Below are 24,166 nucleotides of genomic sequence, written 5' to 3' on the forward strand. Positions count from 1 at the left end.
AATCTGGTAGTTATGAGTTTTGTGGGATTCTCTTGAGGCGATGTACATAGATACATACAAAAGAAAGTAATTAATAGTAATAATTTTTTTTTAAGTTTAGATACCATTTTTTTTATAAATTTTTGTCAAAAATGATTCAATAATTTTTTTTTTTATTTTTGATATTTAAAAATTCATAATGTATTATTTATTTATGACGAAGAAAAAAATAACAAAAATAATAAAATTGAATCATTTATTTGCAAAACATGATAAGTCCACTTTTTTTCAAAATTCGTTTTTTTGACTAAATTTGTACTCTAGGGATAACCACGTCTGTTTTTAAAATATGAAGTATCTACTCCATCTATATCCGATTTTACAGCTACGCGAAATATTTTTTTAGTATCAAAAACAGAATAAGTCCCGGACTTATCATCTTTTGAAAATAAACAACAGCTTCTTTTTGTGTAAATGGTTACCTATTAGATTAATGGCTGAAAATCTTAAGTTTAAAGCTATTTTAAAGTTAAATAAGCAGTCCGGACATTGTATTTTATTCTCAAATACAATTGTTTGATAGACTGGGGCTAAAAGCAAAATTGCATATCCATTTAAAAACTAATTTCACATCCGTTTATTTTCAAAGTATGATAAGCCCAAAAGCGTTTTTATTTTTTATCTTTTGAGCTATCGCTCCAAAAATTAAAAACGAAACGGTATTTTGTAGCTAGGCAAGAGTTCTACAGAATATATTTTTTATAAATTTTTCTACGCATATCAAAAGAAAATAGAACGTTTTTTTCTTCTCCTGAAAAATTTAAAATCATGGACTTATCATGTTTTGCAAATAAATGATTCAATTATTAAAATTATTTTTATTTTAAGTGGAGTGATTGAATATAATTCAATATAAGTGTCACTGATGAGCCCACTGTCGGTCGTACCTGGGCGAAACGCTTTATAAATTTTTGGAGTTGAGGTCACTTGAACTTATATTGAATTATTTATTTATGTACATAAAAAACAATTTTTCTTTAAACTATGTTCAATACCTATGTATGTATTTCATAAAATTCTTTTTTGTACAAAAAATCAAATGGCATACTTCGTTGAGAGGCCAAAACCTTTTTAAGAGATGATTTTGTAGGTTTCATATAATATTTAAATTTGTTGTTTCTTTAACCCATTTCCGGCTAACGTTGCGTTTTCGCAACGTCATGTTTGAAGACTTCTGAAACCTAACTGATTATAATTTAAAATAAACTAAAAATAGATTTTGAAAGATAGTTCATTTATCTAATCGACCTGTTTTTTGGTTTTTTTGTGAAAAAAAATTTTCGTGCTTTTTTAGGACTTTCAAAATTCGAGCTCCTGAAAAATTTGAGCTAGAATTTTTGAACGCAATTTGTCATTTTGTTTTCAACAATTTTTCAATACTTAGTGTATTTATATCTAGTTCATTTCTTCATGAAAAATTCAAATAAAACTGATTTATATTCTATGTAAGAAATTTTTTTTAAAATAATATTTTCGGTGAGCGTTGCGAAAACGCAACATGAACTTTCCGGAAAACCAGAAGCTTTTCCAAAAATTTGTTTTCACATTTCTTCTAATTAGATCAAAAACAATAAGTGTGTAAAATTTCAAGTTTCTAAGTCAACTGTAACTGGAAGCCGCCGGAAACGAAATATAGGAAGGCTGATTTTTTTTCAAATCTGATAGAAAAGTATTAGAAAAGCTTATGTCTTTTCTTAAGCTTGCGATACCTGCCATTTTGAAAAACTCGACTTGGTCTATATCTACTTAGCTATTGGCTTGATGGAATAAGTTATTTAACCAAAGTTGTAGGTAATATAAATATCTTTTCTTGTGCATGCACTGTTTTTCAGCACGGACAACACTTTTGAAGTTACATATGTCGTTTTGTATTGGGTTAAGAACTAGATTGCCAATACGTCCCAGTTTTAGCAGATCGAACTATGGTCCGATTAATCAGTTAATTAATATTTTCAATAAACATTATAACTTAATTGACTCTGTTAACGTAAATATTAAATCAAAACAATTTAAAATTAGATTTTTCGTTAATTTTGTAAATTAGAAATTTAATTGTGTTATCTTTTTTTTTTTTTTATATATATACTAGGGTGCTTCTTAAAAATCAATTTTCGAAATTTTAATGGGACACCCTCTCATTTTGTTCTTCCTGCCTTAAATATAAATTGGGTAAAATTTGGCCCAGTTTAAACACGTTCTAGGGGTCGCTACCACAATTCAAAGTTTTGAAAAATACACCAAATTTTTTTTTTTTTCTCAAAAAATTTTAAAATTTTTAATCAGAATTAAGTACTTTATATTAAATCTTTAACTGTTTTGAAAGAAATTTTGATAAAAATACAGGGGAAGTTTAATTTTGAATATTTTTGAATTTGACATTATTTTTGTGTTATTCTGTAGAATAGCTATTTGAGTGATTTTTCTTAATTGAAAAATCCAATGATTTTATCTGATTATTTTTGAGCCTAATATCTTTATTTGACAGACAGTTAGCTGACTGTTTATTAGAAGATTGAAAAATCGGGTCTTAAGCGTACGTTAAAATTTTTTGTTGCAATCGATATTTTTGTTTTACTTAAATCTTTATTGAATGATAGCGACCCCTAAATTTTAATATTAAAATCGGAAAAAAATACCATATACTATGCTTATATGGTAGAACATAATACAGGGGTGTCCCATTAAAAAATCGAAAAAAAAAATTTTTCGACCATATAAGAAGCACCCTAATATATACGTTCATTTTTATTATTATAGTTATTTATATTTATAATTACCTGTAACGTTAGGATTTTAACGTGCTCAATAAATCAAATCAAATTTTATTTTTTCGTTTTATTTTTAATTTTCTCAATTTCTATGAAAGTATGTGGTTGCTTACCCTTTTTAACAATTTTTTCCACTATTATTGCAAGAAAAGTTTGTGTACCTCTACAGACACCATCTTGTAGTAAATGTTTTAACAATACAAAATAAACAAACATTATTTTGTAACCAACTTTTTTGAAAGTTTGACTTGAAAAATCGAAATATGTATTAATATTTTGTTTTAGTGCAAAATTAAAACATTAGAAAAAAACATTAAAATTGATTTATTTTTGTTAAGGATAAAAAAAATTGTTTGTTCTTTTGTATAAGGCATACCTTAATATTCTCGATATTTTTGAGGTTATGGAAAAAAATAGATTAAGTCTATATGTCTCTTAGTAAATTATCTAAAAATTAAACTTAAAAAAACATTTATTTTGATCCGATATTATTACACTGGTTAACAAAATCAAACTTTTTTTTTTGTTGCCGAAACAAAAATATACTTTTCTGAAGGTTTTCGGTATGCTTTGGTATGGTATTCGAATCAGAAGTCAAAAAAAATTTATCAGCTCCCGTTTTTGAAATATTACCGTTAGAAAATGCAGTACTTCGGGCCTTATTCTTTTATATAAGGAAAATTGTTTGAGCATATTTAGTAACGGTTTTTATAAGAACTATTTTCCACCTTTTTAAATCTGTTTAAATCATTCCGATATCTTTTTTACTTCCCGAGATATCCTCAGTTGTTTGGTATTTTTATAAATTTTATAACGCCATTATCTCCTTTTTATGATATACAGGGTGTCCCAAAAGTTAACGTCGAAACGAAAACGGTAGATAGGGTAGGTGGTGATAGTTATCAGAAAAATAATAAAAAAAATCGCAGCCATATATTTTGTGAGTTATGGGCATTTGAAAAAAAGTCGGAAAAATGGTCACCCTGTGACGGTTTTTCATGTGCCGTGACTACAAATCTTAATTTTTCTCATTTTTTTTCTTTTGTTACAGAACCTTGAATAACCCTGCTATGAAATGCATTCAAAAATTTTAACTCAGCTGCATCAGTTTTAAAGAAAATATTACTTTTTTACCCAACTTAGTACTAAAAAAATTTACATGACTCTAATTCAATGAGCCGTAGTGTAAAAAAAATGCACTACGATGTTTCGACAAGTTGCCTTAAAAGTTGGTGTGTTCAATTCTCTTTTCAAAATGGTATAACATTGTTGGGAATATTTCATAAATAACCGAGATAAATATCTCCAAAAAGGGAGCTGATTAGTTGTTTCTGAGTTCGGATTCAAGTTCAGCACACCGAAAACCTTCAGAAAAGTATATTTTTGTTTCGGCAACAAAACTCTTGTAAACCAGTATTATCATTCAAACCCAAATTTTGTTGCTTCCTTATAAAACTTTCAAGTGACAAATAAGCAATTTATACAAATTAAGTCATTGTTCTTAAATCAGTAGTGACTTTTCAATCGATTGCCTTAAAGGTTCATGTATCTATTATAACTGCACATGTGCTCTTTAATTTGGTTTTTTTTTTGTTCCTTCATGAATGTCCTTGTATTTTGTTTTTTTTTTTTTAATTTGTAGTATTTAGGTGCAAGCTCAGCAACTTGATGGTGAGGACTTGTTTCTATGAATAGTCTTTCAATTGTCCGCCATCGCGACACAGCCACTTGCCAATGGCATTGGCATCGAAAAAATAAAAGAAACAACAAAATACCACAAAAAAAAAAAAAAAAAAACTTCCACGAGTTTATCGTGTATGTTATGTGCCTCGTGAGATCGCTGCCAATGCAAATTGTTTGTTAGTTTTTAGAGTCAGCAATCGGTGTTGGCTGGGTATAGTTTTGGAAAAATGTTTCAAGTCCTGAAGGAAAAACAATTCTTCGCTTAACGCGTGTAAATTGGAAAAACATTTTTTCGCCTTCACCTTACTCACCCACCAGCTCCCCCGTCCATTGTTCCACCAACTTTATCCACTAACATGACAAAAAAAAAAAAAAAGAAAAAAATACCCCCAACCAAAACTGACTCTTTTTGTTCAATATTTTTTTCTTCGTCCTTTTTTTTTATTTTGTGAAATGTTCTTGTTTGTTGCCACTATCGAAGGAAGCAATGACATCATCTGGGCGAATGAAAAAGACCCCAAGTGAACTCGGTCTAATCGTGAACGCATTCGTACAATTGTCGCAACGGAACTCGAATGGGAATGGGAGAGTTCCCGAATAGGCTAGGCTAGGCAAGGCATATCGCAGAGAGAAAATATCTAGAGTTCAAGTTAACTGCAAAAACTCCTGGTTTCAGCTTTGCTATTGTTTGATTGCAAGGATACTAAGGAAGCAGGCCAAGGCAAGGGGGAAAAGAATATGCAGGATTACACACAAAAAAAAGCAGAAGGCATACATAGTATCAGAGTCTATATCTATAAAAGCTACGTAATTTTCATTTCTTTCCTTTGAGCTTCGCTAGCATCGCATATCCACCGAAAGGATGATGCTGATGCTGTTGCTGCGCTTCTCTGCCATAAGGGACTCACCATAATCAAAGTGAAGGAAGGCCACGAGGCATAGAAATGCTGCTTGGCGGAAATGTATACGCGTAGTTGTCTCTTACTTTCATCTTCCTTTGAGTGAAATTCATTGTCTGCCATTGCCGCATCGTAGGTATAGAATGATGATAGTTGGATGGATAGATGAGACGAGAGGAGGGTGTATACATAAAGTCAACTATACTACAACTGGCTCCCATCGTGCATTGAAAAGACACATCCTGTTTCTGCATAAGGGTGGAAAGCATACAAAAATTCACAAAAAAAAAAATAAAAAAAGAATAAGAAACATTGGCGGCAGTGGCGGCCGCCCACAATTGAAAGAGAGGATTTTGCATGAAAATGGAATTCCAATTTTGAAAATTTGTGCGGGCTTCTCCGTTGTCGACATCATCGTCGTTGTCCTATCATTCCCATACTCTAAGTCTTCCTTGTCGTTCGTTTTTGTCATATGGCATCATAGAGTGATCTAACTGGACCGTAACAAGAGGTGGATGTCTGCGAACAAATTTGTGATACTTTTCCTAAATAATGGTTCCAACAATGAGGATGATGGAATGGAGGACTATAAGGCAGGTATATATCATTGCTTCAAGCATAGATATTGTATCTTTTTAATTAAATTAATTAATGTCTACGTTTTTAACGTAGAGATAGGTTCAAAATCTCAAGTGAATACCTATACTCACGTAGTTTTTGTGTATTTGATATTTTACTTGGCAGTTTATTAAAAAGCTTCTTATAGTTTTGATTAAATTACAAGACGAGAACAAATGACGGATTTAATTTTGTTGTGTGTCTGGAGATTTTTTAGTATTATTGTGAATGAAGCAACCAAAAGTGCTCCTCTAACTTTGTAAATTCGATAGCATAAAATCTTTTTTCGTTTTATTGATAGAGTCCAAAGCATTTACAATCTAAATTATGTACATAAAAGTTTGTATCACCTTTAAATTTTATTTTCTCATACTTGTTATAACTTTTTTTGTTTTAATAGATAGATGAATGAAATTTGTACTGTAGATAGGTAATTAAATAAATTATAATTATACAAAATTTCAATTAATTTCATATTCAAAATTCGGAGATAACGGTAAAAAGATGTTCTTTTCCAACATACGTTATATCTTTTGATCTAGTGCACATACAAATTTGATTTAACTTTAATACGCATGCTGATAACATAACCTTTTATTTGATATATCACACATAACGTTACGTGCTCTACAAGTTACACAATCTTAAATTGAAAAAAATTTAAAAATAATTCAAAACACCTGTGGAGACCTGTTGGCGATGTCCAGCTACCAGTGTAGGAAGTACCGTAATCTCAGTCTGGAAATTCGATATGGTTGACTTTAGAAAATTCTAACTTCTCTTGTAGACATCTTTGAAATAAGATTTATGCATCATTATACAAGGTGAAACAATAAGCTTTCACATGGTATAAATTTTTTTATAGGTTGTCAAACAAAAAAATTGATTTAATAGCACTTTGTTTGCTTCTTGGATGAAATTTAATCGAGTTTAAAAAATTCTAGCTCTTTTTTTTAGATGTCTCATAGACCTGATCGATATATATATTTTGAGCTCTTACAATAAGCTTTCAGATGGTGTAACATTTTTTATAGGTTGTTAGGGAAAAAATGCATTTATTAGCGTGAGAAGATAAAATTACGTGTTTTTTCGCTTTTTTTGATGAAAATGATTGTTTTTAATGAATTATTTTTATACTTTTTGCGCATTGTAAAAATTTTAGTATGGCTTTATTCTTTAGGAAAATTTTGTAAACTTTTTAATGATTTAATTTTTTTTTTAATGATTTTTTAAGGTTTCACTTCTACCACGTGTGAATTGCACACATGATTTTTTATATTTTGAGTCCGATTTTTCGAATTATGTATTTCCCAGCAAAAGTTTAACTTGACTGTGTTATCATACTGTTAAATTGACAGTCTCATATTTTATATAGAAAAGGGTGCTGATCGATTTTGAAAAAAACGTTTTTTTTAGAAAAAAAAATAAAATATTTTCAAAAAAAAAACAGAAAGGTACCCCCTGCCAAAAAAATATACAGTTTAAACAAATTTCCCCCAAGTCCATCGAGTGAGACATCAAAAGAAAGCTTTATTCATAAATGCAAAAGATTCTTTGAGACCTATTTGCTGAGTTATGTAATTTATATAAACAGGATTATTCACTACATAATTTAATGTGGGGACTTGGCATACTTTGTTGGGGGCCCGAGGCACTGCCCCGGATGCTTCAATGTTATATACCTACGCTCCTGCTGTCATGGTGGTTTTAAATACAGAGCTTGGAATTCTCTTGGTTCAGAAATTCATATTTATGTTTTTGGACATTTTGACAATTTTTACAGGTAAAAAAAGTAAACAATTTTTAATATTTCAAGAAGGTACTTTTGGAAATTTTGAACATTTTTTTATCAAAATAATTTGATCTTCTTTGTCGGCTACAACATTTTTTTTTTTTTTTTTTTCAAATCAAAAATATGACCTTAACTTCCACGGCATATGCATTTTTTTAATCAAAATCGTTACAACCGTTTTTGAGAAAAACAACTTTTACATTTTAGTACAATTTTATTCCTAGTTTTTGACACCATGAATAAAGGAATCTCCATAAAATATTTATTTAAGGACACAAACAGCTCTGTTTCTTATTTCTGTGAAACATTTCCTAAGCTTTAATGTAGAACTGATTGAAGTTCATGTTATATCCCGTGGAGCAATGGTTACTGCGATGGACTGTCTCGCCAGAGGTCTGCGTTCATATTCAGGCTCCACTAACTAGAAATTTTGTCAGGCTCAGGGGTACCAACCAAGATTGTCACTGTCATAAAACAGTGCTTTTCCTAAAATTATTATTTGATCCTACACACAATTTTACAAAGGATGGTAAGTCATCCTGAAAATATTCAAACTATTCAAGATGCCTACCCTTAGTTAAAACAAATCAGTTCTTCAAAGCCTCAAAAAACTAACAATCTCTGTTGTAACTCTGTTCATTCAATTCTAAATTATTACGCTGAAAAAAAAATCCACGATTCTAAAGAAGTTAATCCATATTAATTTGTCTGCAGTGCCCACTCTGAATCTTAAGGACACTACATCAATTCAGTTGAATATCCGGTGCGATGACCCAAGGCACCATACATTTTCTTTTCTTATTATTTTGTTTCATTGTTATGCTCTGTTTATTCCCTTATTTTTGAAGATGGTCGGTAATATTATATTGTGTTTGTTTTTTTTTTTTGTCTTTATTCTGTCAGCCATAATTTTAAAAAAATAGTAGGCGGTAAATTTTTGCATTATTTGTTTTCATCTGATGCTTCGTATATCCATCGTGTATTCATTTGCTTTTGCTTCACATTCTTCCAGTTCAAAAGCAATCAAAAGGAAAAGGACAATGAATTTCTCTTTAAACCGATTCACTAAATTGCGCATGATTTTTAATGTAAAAATAAGAGATAAAACTCTTTCAAAATGGTTAAGAGAAATGTGTATTTTCTTATATTTAATACATGGCAATACTATTTTCGTAATTTATTCATTTAAATTATGAAGATATTTATTGATTTGACCTTCTGAATCAACATTAATTCTAGGATATAAAAAAGGGGCCTGATTTATGTATGTTTAAGATTGTGATAACCCTTGATTTGGTTTTGATTATAAAAGTATTTTCAAAAAGTCATTTGAAAATATAGGTAGATATAAATTATATTATTCATAGATCTATATTTTTTTTTTGCTTGGCTTACTTGTTACTTATCGACTAGATTTGATTTTATTTGATTAGGTATATGCTAATTTTCAAAATCCTTATATTATTTTAAGAAAATACTAAAAATGTCTTTAAAACTTCAGAGCTTGTTTGTTCTTTAACAAACTAAAGTTAAAAATCAATTTTAATTCAGGTTATCCAGTCAAATTAGCTTAAAAAAAGGCAAAGAGTCAAATTAATTAGGTAAAAACTGAAAATTGGTATATACTTAATTTTAGGCATACTTTTGAACATGATAAAAGTCCTGAATTCTTCCTCCAGGAACGGATTGGTAATATTGACACAAAGAGGCGCCAATCCAAGTAAAAAAATAAAGCTTACAAAATTCTCTACAAAAAAGATCTTATTATTTTTTTTCATAATCTTGAGTTGTTTTTTTATTATACGATTCGTGCCAAGATCGTGCCATAGGATGACCCACCAGTTGAGAGTTATATTTTCTTAAAGGTAGTGTCTAAAGATAGTTTTAATACATATATTCAATATATATCGCTGGCTGAGAATTATAAGGGTGTATTTCATACAAAATACAAAAAATGAGTTTAATACAACAAAATTTTCGTAATTTCAACGGCTTTCAGATAAAATTAAAAAAAAATAAAATGCACGACTGGGGTCGCACGTACTTGCTCTTGCAGTTCAAAGCACTTTTATGTTAGTTTACTTGTAGATTTTACGAGCTGCCTCTAAAATAAATTTTAAAGAAATTTTGTTGAGGTTGGGGAAGAGCCGACATTTAGACTAAATTTTTTTCATATAAAAAAAATTTTTTTTTTTATTTGACTTTTTTGAGAAAAAATAAAAATGCAATTTTATTGCCATTGCTTTAAATATTACGGGTTGGGTCGAAATTCTGTATGGGCCAAAATTCGGATTCCAAAATTCTGTATTCCAAAATTCTGTATTTTAAAATTCTGTAAATTGAAAATTCTGTATTTTAAAATTCTGTAAATTCAAAATTCTGTATTCTAAAATTCTGTAAACACAAAATTCTATCTGGATTTCAAAATTCTGTATTCCAAAATTCTGTACTCCAAAATTCTGTAAATGATAAAAGAAAAATTGTTTTTATAATGAAAAAAGTGCGCACTTTTTTCATTATCAAAACAATTTTTCTTTTATCATTTACAGAATTTTGGAGTACAGATTTTTGATATTTTCTATGCAGAACCTTGAAGCAGTTTGCGTTCGCCAGCTTAAGTTAAGTGTTATGAGTTAATCGTGATATAAAATGAATTCAGAAAAATGGAAAATATTAAATTATTAAAACCTAATAAATTAAAGGATAAATTGTGTGTCGATGGTTTTATGTTTAATAACGAAGAAAAAACTTTCGGAAAATAGGGTACTTAACTCAAATTAGTCATGCACTTAATAACTCCATTCGAATTTTGTCGAAAAAAATTGAATTTTTTGAGAAAAATGAAATTCAAGCTAGCAGAACATGAAAATCTCGGAAAACTTATCGGAAAATGGAGCCTTAATTCAAATTAGTCGAAGATTCGAAGATCACAGAACAAAAATCATTTTTGTAAACATTTTTTTTTTTTTGAATTTTTGTTTGGCACCTAAATATTAAACCAAACCCGAATTTTTTACTAACAGTTTAAGGCATTTTCTGGTAATTGCTCTGCTAACTTTAAATCGAGTTAGCAGAACATTAAGTTTTTCCAAAAGTAGGGGAGCACTTGATATAATTTTGGGGTACTTGCTCTGCTTACTTGAGGGACATGTTTTAATGTAGAGATTTAAAATTACAGAATTTTTAAAAGCAGAATAATGGATTTGCAGAATTTTGAAAAACAGAATTTTGGATTTACAGAATTTTGAAATACAGAATAATAGAAAAGCAGATTAATGGAATACAGAATTATGTTTATACAGAATTTTTTCTTCAGATACAGAATTTTGGTCATACAGAATTTTGGAATACAGAATAACGACCCGTTCCCAAATATTACGTATACAAAGTTTAATCAAAATCGTTAGAGCCGTTTTCGAGAAATTCTCAATATCGTATTTTTTTGTAAGGGAGGTATACGTTCTAAACGAGATATAAAAAAACCAAAAAAACCAACTTTCAGAATTCCATAAAAATCATCTGTACCAAATTTGAAGAAAATCCATCCACGCGTTAAGGCTGTGGAAATGTGTACAGATGGACGCACACACGCACGGACGGATTTGCGAGACCCACTTTTTTGGAATTCTCCATCATCGTAATGTTGGTTTTGATTAAAACCTCAAATTTTTTTTTCGACACGAAACCAATACCCAATAATAGAGCAAGTAAAAATAGAAAAAAATTAATGGCGACGGAAAAGGTAAAAAAGACATGCAACTTTCATGATTTCACATAAATGTATTAATATAATAAGGTTCTATGTTATTCAAATTGCAACATGGAACCCTTTTACTGATTTTTTTTTTTTTCAAACAAAAAAATACATTTATTTAAGTTACATAGAATTTTTTACGAAAAAATTTTCAAAATGAAATCTTATGGAAATGATCTTTTTTTTTAACTATAGTAAAAATAAAAGATCTTTTGACGTTTTTGCTGGTACGGAACAACAGGGGTGGAATCGGTTAACTTGATAGTCAATAGTTGATAGTCCAAAACGACGATTTTGCTCCATAATTCGTCGTTTTTGACTATCAACTATCGACTCTCAAGTTTGCGGATTTCACTCCAGGACTTTTGCTAAACAGCAAAAAATTTTTGGATCTCGTTCACTACTCTTTATACCAAAATAATATGTACTATCCAACCTTAACTTTTTCAATAATTCATTCGGGTTACCTAACCTAGATATTCACATCATAATTAAATTAGAGTAATGTTTTTTGTGTGCCAAGAATTGGAAGTGATTTTTTGAAAACTTTTTTTTCATAATCGAGGTTGGGAATTTCATAGTAAGCTCTTTATAACTATAAGGTTCTATGTTGAACATAGAACCTTTTTCAAATTTCTTTACAAACTTTTTCATAAAAATAAGGTTCTATGTCATTTTTTAAAAGTGTTCATAGAATCCTTTTTTCTGGTGAAATTAATGTTTTTTTTCATAGTTTTATGATTTTTTAGGGTCCTTTATAAGATTGCATCAATATTTTACTGCTATGTAACTATTTTATCCAAAAACCAGCCTTAAAAAACTTTGAGATCGATTTTCTCAAAACTAAGGTGAGTTGACATACAACCCTATAATTCTCAGCCAGCGATATGTCCTTCACGAGAAAATTATTTTTAAATTTTGTTTTTTTTTGCTAAACAGTGGGGTGGAATCGGCTATTGTGATTTGTAATCGGTGATAATCACAAAAGACCAATTTGCTCTGAGAAATATGATTTTCGCAGTACAAATTTGGTTCTTGTGACTATCACCGATCACAAATCACAATAGCCCATTCCACCCTAGTTTATTGAAATGTAAAAATCTGTAATTTTTCTAAAAATCAAAAGACGGCAAAAAAAATAAGTTAAATCAAAAATTTGGCAGATATGTACGTGTCAAGTTATTTTATTTTTGCTCTCCTTTTTGTCAATATTGCTGATTCGGCCCTGGAGGTTGAGATGTAAAAGTATCAATTAAATTTTGATTGTTAAAAGTAAGAAATTGCTGATTACACTGGTCTGCAAGGAAATCCTTCTTTAAATAAAACTATACTTTTCTAAAGGATTTTTGTATGCTGATTCCGAATCCGAAGTCAGAATTGACCTAGCACGTCACGTTTTTAAAATATTCCCGTTAGAAAATCTCAAAAACCCATTTTTTTGCTGTTTTCGAAGAAATATTTTGGCATAAATTAATCTTTTTCAATTGAAATTGATACGGTTTATGAAAGAACTTATTTTTTCTTTCAAATTTCAATATTCTCAATATCTCTTTTCTTCTCAGAGATATCTTAATTGAAGTAAGTTTAGAAGGTTTGGCATATCTTACCATAAAGAAACTGATCTCTAAAAATTAATATATGTATCTTTCTCCCTAGAACAAAAGTATACTTTTCTAATGGACTTTAGTGTGCTGATTTTGAATCCGAGCTCAAAAAATTTCGGCCAGCTCTGGTTTATAGTAGTTTTTTTGAGATTTTCTAAAAAAACTTGATTTTGTGATACTTTAATGGGAATATCTTAAAATCCTGACGTGATAGAATTTTTTTGGATTCTAACTCAGCATATCAAAAACTATAAGAAAAGTGTACTATTGTTTCTAGGAGAAACAAATCTGAAGCTTTACAAGGCAGTTTATCCAATAGTTTATTAAAAATAAGATATTTCTAAATAGAAAAATAGTATATAAAATTACAAAACACGTAAAAATTTTTTTTAATGTTTTTTATTTTGGTTTTCTTTACATATTTGACTTTTTAAATATAATGGGCATCGATATTTTGCATTTTCCTTAATTAATGTGCTTTTGTTCATGTAGGATTTACTAAAAAATGAAGGATTTCGAAATGTCTGCTTTTATTGTCAATCAGTATTTTAAAAAATGAGTAAACATGAATGTAAAAGAACATTTTTCTTGTCAATCGATAGGTCATATAATGAAGAATAAGTCCTCCAAATTTGAAGTTTTAATTATATACAAGTTCAAATGAATCTAAAAGAGGGATTTTTTAGAAACTACTCACATTTTTCAAAAATCATTTTTACAAAAATGTTACCTGATAGAATTTTTCTGATACCAGATTTAGATTCAGGAAAGTCTAATCTTTCTTTCATAATATCAAAAAATTATTTGAAGGAGAAAAAAAAAGTTAAATTTTGCAGACCAGTGTTATAAGCCCTCAAAACCATTCATTTCATTTTTTTTTTTTTTTTTTGATTCGAGAATAAAAGGAGTTCGAATCTCGAAAGAACACTGCACCGAACAATATTTTTGTATTAATTTTATATCATTAATACCACAGCTAGAAAGGTAGGAAAATTATTTCATCATGCATAAAACTCTATTTGTATTTACATGGTGTAAAATTATTCAAATCTTAACGGACTTAATTATATTTGCTCACATTAGGTAAAATCGAACAGGTCCTTAAAGAGAGTATTCTTCTCCACGCCGCCTGCGCCAATACCACAGAGAACTTCAATTCCCTTTTTTTAGACCAACAAATTACTCTCAAATCCTCACACTCTTATTTCAACAACACTAACAGGTGCCCCAGTAAGGATATTTTTTTATTCTGATAACAATATACCGGTGTACCTATACTCTTGCCGCAGTAAAACAATCGTCCGTTATTCTCTATTTGCTTCTGCCAAAAATTAAGATTCATTTTTTCTCTGCCTACAAGAGTATAATACCGCTATCAACCCTCTCACTCACAATATAAATCAGGTGAACAATCCTTGTTGGATTTTTATTCCTGTATTGACTACCAAACTATACAACAATCTCCCGCACAATTTTTTAATTGTAAAAAAAGAGTCGAACGAAAATATTACATGAATACAAACCCCACAAAAGGGAGCACGGATAAAATTTTCTATTGAAGTAAAGAGAAAAATAATACGAGACAAAAATTTTTGTTTTACCAGCAGAAAAAGGATATTATTTGCCTGTGTGTGATTTTTTTTTGTTTCAGTATAACTTCAACTCTCTCTGTCTATGTGTTCATGGTAAAATTTTTTTTTGTATTTATTTTTGTACACATTGGTTTGTTATCCTTAACGCGAGAGTGGGAGGTGGGTGATATATTTTTGTTGTATAGTATACGGATACGCGCCTGATGCTCCCCATTTTGTACTCTATATTTTCCATACCATATTTTTACTCTTCTTTCCCATTTATATAGCTATCCTTGAAAATTTTGTATTTTCATCCTGCCAGCTACACTACTACTATATTGTAAAGTTAGGTACAAGGTGTTTTGCTTCCGATAAAATTTTTTAGTACAAAGAGTTCCATCGAACGGTACGGATGTATAACGGTCTTTTTCGACAAAATAAATATTGAAATCCTCAATTTATATCGGAAAAGTTTTGAAGAAGAAAAAAAAAAAAAAGAAATAAATTGTCTATATTTACAAAAAAGGACATAACCTATTTAGGGTCCTTAGAAAACTATAACTTTTCTTCGTTTTCGCGATTCGTCGTGTCGGATAAATTTTATTTCAAATTGAATTTATTAGGAAAAAAAAAAAAACAAAAGGATTCCAAAAAAAGTCCTTTATTTTTGTTTTACCGTCATTTAATTTTTTTCATTTTCTCGTGCCTCGTAGCGACGACGACGACGGTTTTAAATTACGATAAAAAAAGCTGTGAAAATATTTCTGCCCCCCCTAAAAAAAAGTGAATTAAGTGAAAAATATAATAAATTCTGTGAGTTGTCGGTTTATTTTGTAGTTTCATTTTTTTTTTGTTTGTTTATTTGTATTTTTAATTTAAAATAATTTATTTATATTTTGTATCCTTAATTCGACTCGTTTTTATTACAAGCATTTTTTCCATTCAGCACATTGCCAACACCAACCAAGCCAACAATTGACAGCTGAAATTGAATTATCTTACTCGGTAGTCGGCTCGGTATATTCGGCATATAGCTATTCGGCAAAGCTAGTGTAAAAGAGAGGAAGCTTCGAGTCCTTGCGGCTACATTTCCTTCGAATAAAATTCATTTATGTTCCCAATTTTTAAATAAAAAAATAAAACAACAACAGAAAAAAAAGTGTTGAGAACGTGACACTGGGAATTATTAAAAATCAAAAAAAAAAAAAATTGAAATACAAAAATATCCTTCCTTATCCCTTTTGCTTTTGGTGATGTGGCAAATTTATTGAATAAAAAATAATAATAAAAAAAAATTAAACTTAATTAAAAGAAAATTAAGTCGATATCTACATAATATTAAGTGATTGTTTCTCGCGTGGTTTCCTGGCCTCAATGTTTGGTGTCCTTTTCCGGTCATCCTCATCGTTTTCAAGGATAATAAACTTTTGGTGAATTAATTCGCGTAAGTTTCTTCTTTTTTTGCGAATATTTTATAAAAAAAAAAATATTTTTTAATTTTATTTCCTCATAATATCCTAACAAGGACGATATGTGTTATGATGGCTTAAGTGTGTTAGCATTTTGAACTCAATAAAATAAGAAACAAAAAAAAATACAATAATAGTACTAAAGTGTCTAGTAGAATATCCTAGAGAGATATTTCAACAAAAACAGTTTTGTTGTTGTTATTGTTGATATTGAGGCCAATTTTAAAGAGAAAGAGAGAGTGAGAGATATGAGAAGAGTGTTGCTACTGTTGTTTTAGTACGTAAATAAGTGTGTCCTTTTTTTATGAAAATAGAGTATAAAACTGAACTCAGAGCAAAGTCAGGCCAAGGGAAAACAAACGAAAACGAACGACTCGTCGACTCGACAAGGCTTAGTATAGCATAGACGACATAGACCGACCAAAAACCAAAAGAGCTACTAACAATACAAAAACCAACTGTTGTGCGGCTAGTTTTTGTTATTGGTATGTTGCCCCCGGCTATAAGGATATTGTCGGTTATTTTTATTTTTATATGTTTTTTTTTGTTTCCTCAGAATTTCATCATCCCCTTGGAAAATCCTTCGTCTGTCCGTCAGTTGAGTCTTATTTTATTTATTTTCTGAGTTTGAATTTTCTGTGTGCTGCTGATTACTTTTCTATTCTTTTTGTAATAGGATATTGCTGGTTAGGAATATTTTTTTCTTTTTTTTTATCCTTATAAATATAAATATCCTCCCCTTTTCTTTCTCTCGATAAGAACGAAAATCCTAGCAAAGAAAAAAGATTGGTTATACTTTTGTAATATTTAAAACAGTTGGTGTAAAATGAGTTTAAAAAGTTTTCAGATATCTTTCGTGGCTTCTAATAGTTGAAGTTGTTTTCAGAGACAGTGTGTGTGTGTGCGTGTCCTTTTCTCTCATATTCAAAGGGACTAACTTTGTCTAGAAAATGGGGGTAAAACTGGGTGTTTTGTGCGGTCGGTTTTGGTAGTAGGACACACAACATATTAAAGTGCAAATGAAATTGTTTTGGAATTTTCTAAATGAAACCATTGTGTTGAGGAATTTAATTCGCAAAGATGAGAGGAACGAGCAAATGAGGAGAATGAGGATGAGAAATGGGTACATGATGGTTTTGGTTTGGTTTGAATTCTGATTAAATACCGGAAGTAATAGTTTTTTTGAGACTTATTTGTCGTCAAAAGAATGCAAGTTCAAGAAAAAAATTAGTTTCTATCGTGGTCAGAGTGGGAAGACTATTTGGCCTCCTATAGAAATATTTTGAAAACGGAAATTGTAATTTCATGCTTGGGCAAATGTTATGTCATTTTAACACTCAATTGTTTTGATATTGTTCATTTTAGAATAGGAATGGTTTTGGTGGTTATTTTTCTTTGAGGAGTTATTAAAAAAATTACTTTTTTTAAGGAATTTAAATACAAAAATTATAATTATTTTAATAGGTACCTAAATCTTTTCGTTTTGTTTCTTGACCTAGAAAAATTTAAAGGACATTAACAAAGGGCACATAAATCGGATATTCTATGAATTCTTTAGGTTCTTTAGGTATTACGTTTGAAGGGATTAAAAAAATCTGACAGGAACTCATTAAATCCAATTAGGTACCTACCAAAATTTAAATTCATGCAGAAATCATTCCTTTATTTTTGCAAGGATAAATGTCAAGCCGATGCTTAATTTTTTTTGTCTGATGCCTTGGGGACTTTTTAAATGAAAATAATTTTTTTTTTACATTGAGAAATTTTAAAAAATTCTTCCTTGGGTAAATTTTGTTGACATTTATTTTATGTTTTAACCTTGAAAGTCTCCGAAAAATATTTCATATTAATTGAATCATATTTTCTTGATGATCAAATGTCTTGGAGTCAGACGATTTATTTATAAATAAAATGCACGACTTGGTCGCACGAACTTGCTCTTAGAGTTAAAGTTGCTTAAATTTTTAAGACTTTTTATATAGAAATTTGGAAAAAAAAAAATAAAATGCAAATAGTATGCAGTTTTGATTGATTATTACAAAGATGCATTTTTAGACAAAAAAATTTCAAAATCGTTAGAGCCGTTTTTAAAAAAAACTAATTTTTTATAAATAATTTTTTTTTGAAAAAAAGTTTTAAAATAAAATTGGTAGGTATTCCATTTTGTAGAAATCACTAATCAACATCTAAAACCACAATTTCAAAAAAATTCAATGTCCAATTTTTGAAAGTTTGATTTTTCAAAAAAAAAATTTTCAAAATTATTTTTTTCGATATTTTATTTTTGGTTTATACCTACTTGAATCATATAAATGCTTCTTTACAAAAAGTTTCGTTGAAATCGAATAAGCACTTTCGGAGATAATCGGATTTGAAAAAAAAAAAAACGGTTGTATGGCAGGTACCGTTAATAATGATTTTCAAAAAAAAAATTTGTCTATTAAAAAATAGACCTTATCTTTAAACTTATATTTGAATTTTTTAAACAAAATCGTTGGAGCCGTTTTTGAGAAATTTCAATTTTACTAAAATCGGTATATGACAAGTACCGTTATTTTTGGTCCAAAAAAATTAATTCCAAAAACTCCTCTGTAGAGTCGCCAAATAATGCTATATACCAAGTGTGACATCAATCGGTCCATCCGTTTAGGCTGTAGCTTCGTTTACAGACAGACAGACGGACTTCCGGGTAATGTCATGGAAAAATGTTATCTCAACTTTTTTTTTCTGTACGAATGCATAACTTGATATATAGTACCTATATCGCAAAAAAGTATGAAAAGTAAAATGAGTCTTAAAGAATAGAAGTGTTCGAGTCTAGGTAACATTAAAATTCGGAAAAAATTGGTTCTAAGAAGTAAAGCTTAAGATAGTATAAGTACCGACCTACCTAGGATTAAAACATTTTATTGTGTCCCTACATTGGCATTGTAGGGAAATTTATTTTTTTTTTTTTCATTTTTCAGCTGATATCTAAATTTTTTAGCATTTGTGGTTAACAGAACAATAAATTTTCTTTAAACGCAAAAGCGTTTGAGTTTGTGTGATGATAAACGATGTGTTAGAAATTGAAAGACTCGTTAAAAAAATATAATTCTTGATAATAGTCAAGAGAGAGAAAATCGAAAGTATTTACAGAACCAGACCCAAAGAGATTTGATTTTTGTGGCAATGTGATTTACTTGTTAATTTTGTTAAACCTTGTTGTACTTGTCAAATAAAAATAAGTCAAGTACGAATTGTTTTTATCGAACTTGAATGTCAAAAAAAAAAAAACAGAAAATTTTGTCGGTACGTGACAGTTTACATAATATTTTAACCTACACATTGTGTAGGTGTAGGTACCTAAACATTTTACAAGTTTTTTTTATTTAATTTGAAAATGTACAATAAGTGTAAGGGCGTACAATATGTATTTTTTTAGATAACACCAAGTTTAATAAATTTATCATAACAATAATTTGGCCAACTTTTTATCTGTACGTTACGTTTCCTTGTGTTTTTTCTCAGAGATCTAAATGATGAGTTAAATTTTTTTCTGTTTGTCACAGATGAATAAATCTGAGACAAATACAATCTAATCATATTTTTTTTTCAAGCCAGACAATCCGAAAGTAAGAGCAATAGTTAATCGAATTTGTCTGTACGTGACTTTCCAGGTAATTTTTTTTTTAATTCAGGGCCAACATAAACGGTGCTCACCATAAAAAGATTTTCGAATATTATGTATGTATATTTTTCAAAAAATAGTTAAGTGAATTTGAATACAAAAGGTTTGTTATTAAGACGATGATCAATTAATTCAGAAAAAATTGCACATAAATTTTCTTATTTTAATATATTCAATAACTTATACAAAAGTCGTACTTTGTGAGCGAGATATAAAAAGAACAAAAAAAAACAACTTTAACAATTCCATAAAAATCATTTGTACGTTGTACCAAATTTGAAGAAAATCCGTCTGCCCGTTTAGGCTGTTGAATGTGTACATATGAACACACAGGCCAACCGTCGGACGGAATAACGTGACCCTAATTTTTGGTTTTCTCCATCACGTTGTGTTGGTTTTGATTAAATCCTTAAAATTTGACACGAAACCAATACTTGCCCTAAATAAAATAACAAATAAAAATATTTAATGCACACATTATTTTGCATTGATTTTTTTTGTTCAATGGTGCAAATTTGTTATTTTCAACATGAAACGTTAAATTATACATTGCCAATAGACTCCGTTGGAATATAAAATTCCCAAATGGATCTAATATAAAACTGTCATCAATTCCTTCAGTTCCTTGTGTGGTATTAAAATTCAAAGTAATATTGCGAACAAACATTTTCTTAGAATTGAATGAAAAAGTGTAAATAAAATGAATTTTATTAATAATTTCTCCGAATTTCAAAAGTGCCTTTGTTAAAATATTATTCTCTTCAATTTATTATTTCATAGAATCATAAATCAAAGTTTCTTTATAAAATCAGTGCATATGGCATCACTTCAGCATCATAGTCAATATCAAATAAAAATTCTTGGAACATTTTTGTAAAAATATATAAATTTGGCTTCACTAGAAAATTGTAAACAATAAAATATTCAACACAAAGTACATTTCTACAAAAAAAAAAAATAAAAATAAAAAATTAAATTTATTTGCATTTTTACTTCCTAGAAATAAAAATACAATTTTATCAACAAAAAAAAAGTAAATATATTTTTTTTTTAACTTTGAGCCCAATAAATAAATTTTCTTTATAATAAAATTTCCTTTGAGCATTTTTATTTTTAAATTAAATATATTATGTATAATTTATAATGCATGTGTGACTATATACTCAGAATTAATCCTTTATGATATATTTGCAATTATTCATTTATTGGTTTGCAACACACACAAAAGTGAGGACAAATAAAATAACATGCATCATCAGAGGGGTAAGGAAAAAGGACGAAGCACGAAGGACATTGGTTAGTTTTCATCAATTGATTGGCATAATACCTGTGGGACAGTTTAATTAATTCTCTGTCAATAGCCAACCGGATTGATACTGACAATCCTCCATTCTCCAATCCTCTATAATAAAATCCCCTTTAATGTTTAAATATATTATAATGTACCTACATTATACTTGTATGTATATATGTGTAAGTATATGAATATACTAAAAGGAAACTCAACGTTTAAGTTTAAAGGGTGTTTTTTTTTTTGTTTGCAAACTATTTAAATTATTTTTAATTTCTGTAAATTTGCTATAAAAATCCCTCAAAAATATCATAAAGGGAGCCTCTCTAAAAAATTCTTTTACAAGCTAAAGTACATTTTACACAAGCTATTATTGGAAATTTAAATGAATCTGAACTACCTATAAACAAATAGTTTTGAAGATGTTTCGTTGACATTTTCTTTACTCGAATCGTTAGCTAGCTTAATTAGATCTCCTAACCGCCATAGTAATTTCTATAAAAATTAACAGAAGTCTACTGTAGCTTCTATAAGACCTTATAATAACTGAAATGTAAATTTGGATTCGACTTAATGTTTATTTTGTTTTTAAAATTTGAAAATGTTTGTCAACTGTGAACATAAGCTTACGAAACTTTTTTTTCGAAATTTTAGGGACTTAGATAAGATTTTATAGAAGTTTTATGGAGTACTTACAGAAGCATCTATAAAATTATTTTTTATAATTCACTGATAGAACAAAAACATACTATCTTATAGTTTTGGCAACAGAGTCTTTAAAAAGTTTTAATTGTTGAAGTTGAACCAAAACACCCTTTTACTTACCCACATAAACAACCCAGTAAATGGATGTGATTGACACTTTGTGGCTTTTTATGTTTGTTTGAACAGATTTCAAAAGCGACATTGTCAACCGATCACATCAAATATTCATTAAAAATCACCAAAGGCACAAAAGATTTATTCAAAAAAATAAAAAAAAAAAAAAAAAAATAAATAAAAATAATAAAAAACTAAAAAAAAATAAATCGATAAGTAAGAAAATGACAATTTAAGTTTCATGTAACTCTTTAATGGGTCTTTTAATTTGAGTTCTGTCAAATGATGGTTGAAGTTATAGGAATATACCTTTTCTCATATATACAAGGAAAAAAAAACCTTTTAAGTTTGTTTCGATTTAATTGGGAAAGGTCGACTTGATGAGGGACAAAGGTAGGTATCAAAAAGGTTGTTGGTAGATACACTTTTACTTGATCTATCGTCATTTTGTAAAGAAAGGGTATAGATTTATTAGAGGCATGTTGTATACCTTGACATAATTGCTAAGATTGTTTTTTGGTCAACTTTGAAGAGTGGGATGCTTTTAAGTTTGGTTTAATTTTTAATGAATAAAATTATGAAAACACTACCACAAGAAAAGATTCAAAGCCGTTAAAGAATTTATAATTATGGGAAAATTTAGACCAACCACTAATATAAACTAATTGCTTAGGTCGTTTTTTTTAGTAGGCCATTAGAAGCAAATAATATCACAAATTTGTAAATCAACTGGGGTTGAATATTTTGACCTTGAAAAATTCTGTTGAATGTCAAAATAAATCACTCATTTTCTTTAAATCGATGTTGTATTTATTTTAAATCTAAAATAACCTCACCTAACTGCTTAGAACACCTTTTGTAAAATTAAAAGTTATATAAAAAAAAATGTAAATTTCAATTTAATTTAATATCAAGTGTATTTGACCTATTCGTGCATTTTATTTACTGTGTATTAGATACAGTAATATGCACCCCAACAAAACGAATCATGCGAAGTATTATGGCCAATAATGTTGACACCCTAATAAATGTTTGCTTTTGTTGATAAATCTGAGCTTAATTAAGCAGCACCCTTAGATGTTTTTCATGGGGTTACTTTCTTGCAGTCTTCGAGTCTTTGCACTTTGGTTAGTTTTTTTAAATATAAATACATGCAGGTATAGCACGGTCGAGGCAAAGTATGATAACTTGACGAACCCAACTTTTTTTTCAGTTTTTTTATCAGAACAAAACCAATACTTGCTCTATTGAGCTTGTAAAACAGATATTAACCCAGTTTTTTTTTAAATAAATTATATACCTAAAGAAAATGTATTTATTGGACTCAAGTCCAAATGTTTAGTTTTTGTTTTTTTTTCTGGAAAGCGAAACAAATAAATTGCATTTATTTTTGTGTAGAAATATCATTTGTATTGAATATTTTATTGTTTGCAATTTTCTAGTGAAGCCAAATTTTTATTTGTGCAAAAATGTTCCAAGAAATTTGTATTTGTTATTGACTATGCTGCTGAAGTGATGTCATGTGCACTGTGCGGAGCAACCCAGAAAATTTGGGGTCATTCCGAAAACTCTAAATAGACTTAAATTCAAATTTTGCACAGCGCGTTTCTTCCCAACTACTCTGTTGTTTGTTTACTCTTTCGTCTCTCCTGTAAAATTTTGATTTTGGGAGTTACGAGGTTTTCTCATGAGACCGACGGATTCTATGTCATCTAAAATACACTAGCCCAAAAAATTAAGGGAACAAAAAAAAAAATCGTGATTTTTTTAGTGATTTTTGATAGGCTGTATCTCAGTAAAAAATGATCGCATCATGACAAAATAAAAAGCATGTTTCTATTCTTCTAGTTTCAGGATTAAATGTTAAAATATTTTCTTTCTAACGGTAAAATAGGTAAATTGTTGGAACTGTTCAAAAACCAAAATTTTTCAATTTTTTTTCGTTTTTACTGTTCCCCTAAGAAAGTGGGAAAATTTTTTCTGATAAAATAATTATTATTTTTAGAAAGGCTATTTATTTGGCTTTAAGATTCATTTTGTTTCAAACTTCTACGATTTTATTTAAACTGCAATATAAGTCATCAAACCAAAAACCATACTTTTGACTTTGACTATCAATATCTCAACAACGGATCACTGTACAGAACATTCAAGGACACATTTAAAAACTTCATTCAATTCTCTGA

General features: G+C 29.0%; 1 protein-coding gene across 7 annotated transcripts in view; it reads left to right on the forward strand.

Moving 5' to 3' along the window:
* The window catches only part of LOC129907830 (CUGBP Elav-like family member 2), a 473,931-nt gene that overhangs the window by 154,228 nt on the left and 295,537 nt on the right, over window positions 1-24,166 (forward strand). The window contains exon 1 of one of the 7 annotated variants that reach the window (XM_055984217.1): window positions 16,040-16,175. The exons of the other annotated variants lie outside the window; for them this stretch is intronic. The gene's annotated coding sequence lies outside the window, so the exon portion shown is untranslated. Of the gene's footprint in view, window positions 1-16,039; window positions 16,176-24,166 lie in introns of those variants that run through there. 7 annotated transcript variants of the gene reach the window in all.

The sequence above is a fragment of the Episyrphus balteatus genome, chromosome 1 (genome assembly GCF_945859705.1).
Source record: "Episyrphus balteatus chromosome 1, idEpiBalt1.1, whole genome shotgun sequence".
NCBI lineage: Eukaryota > Metazoa > Arthropoda > Insecta > Diptera > Syrphidae > Episyrphus > Episyrphus balteatus.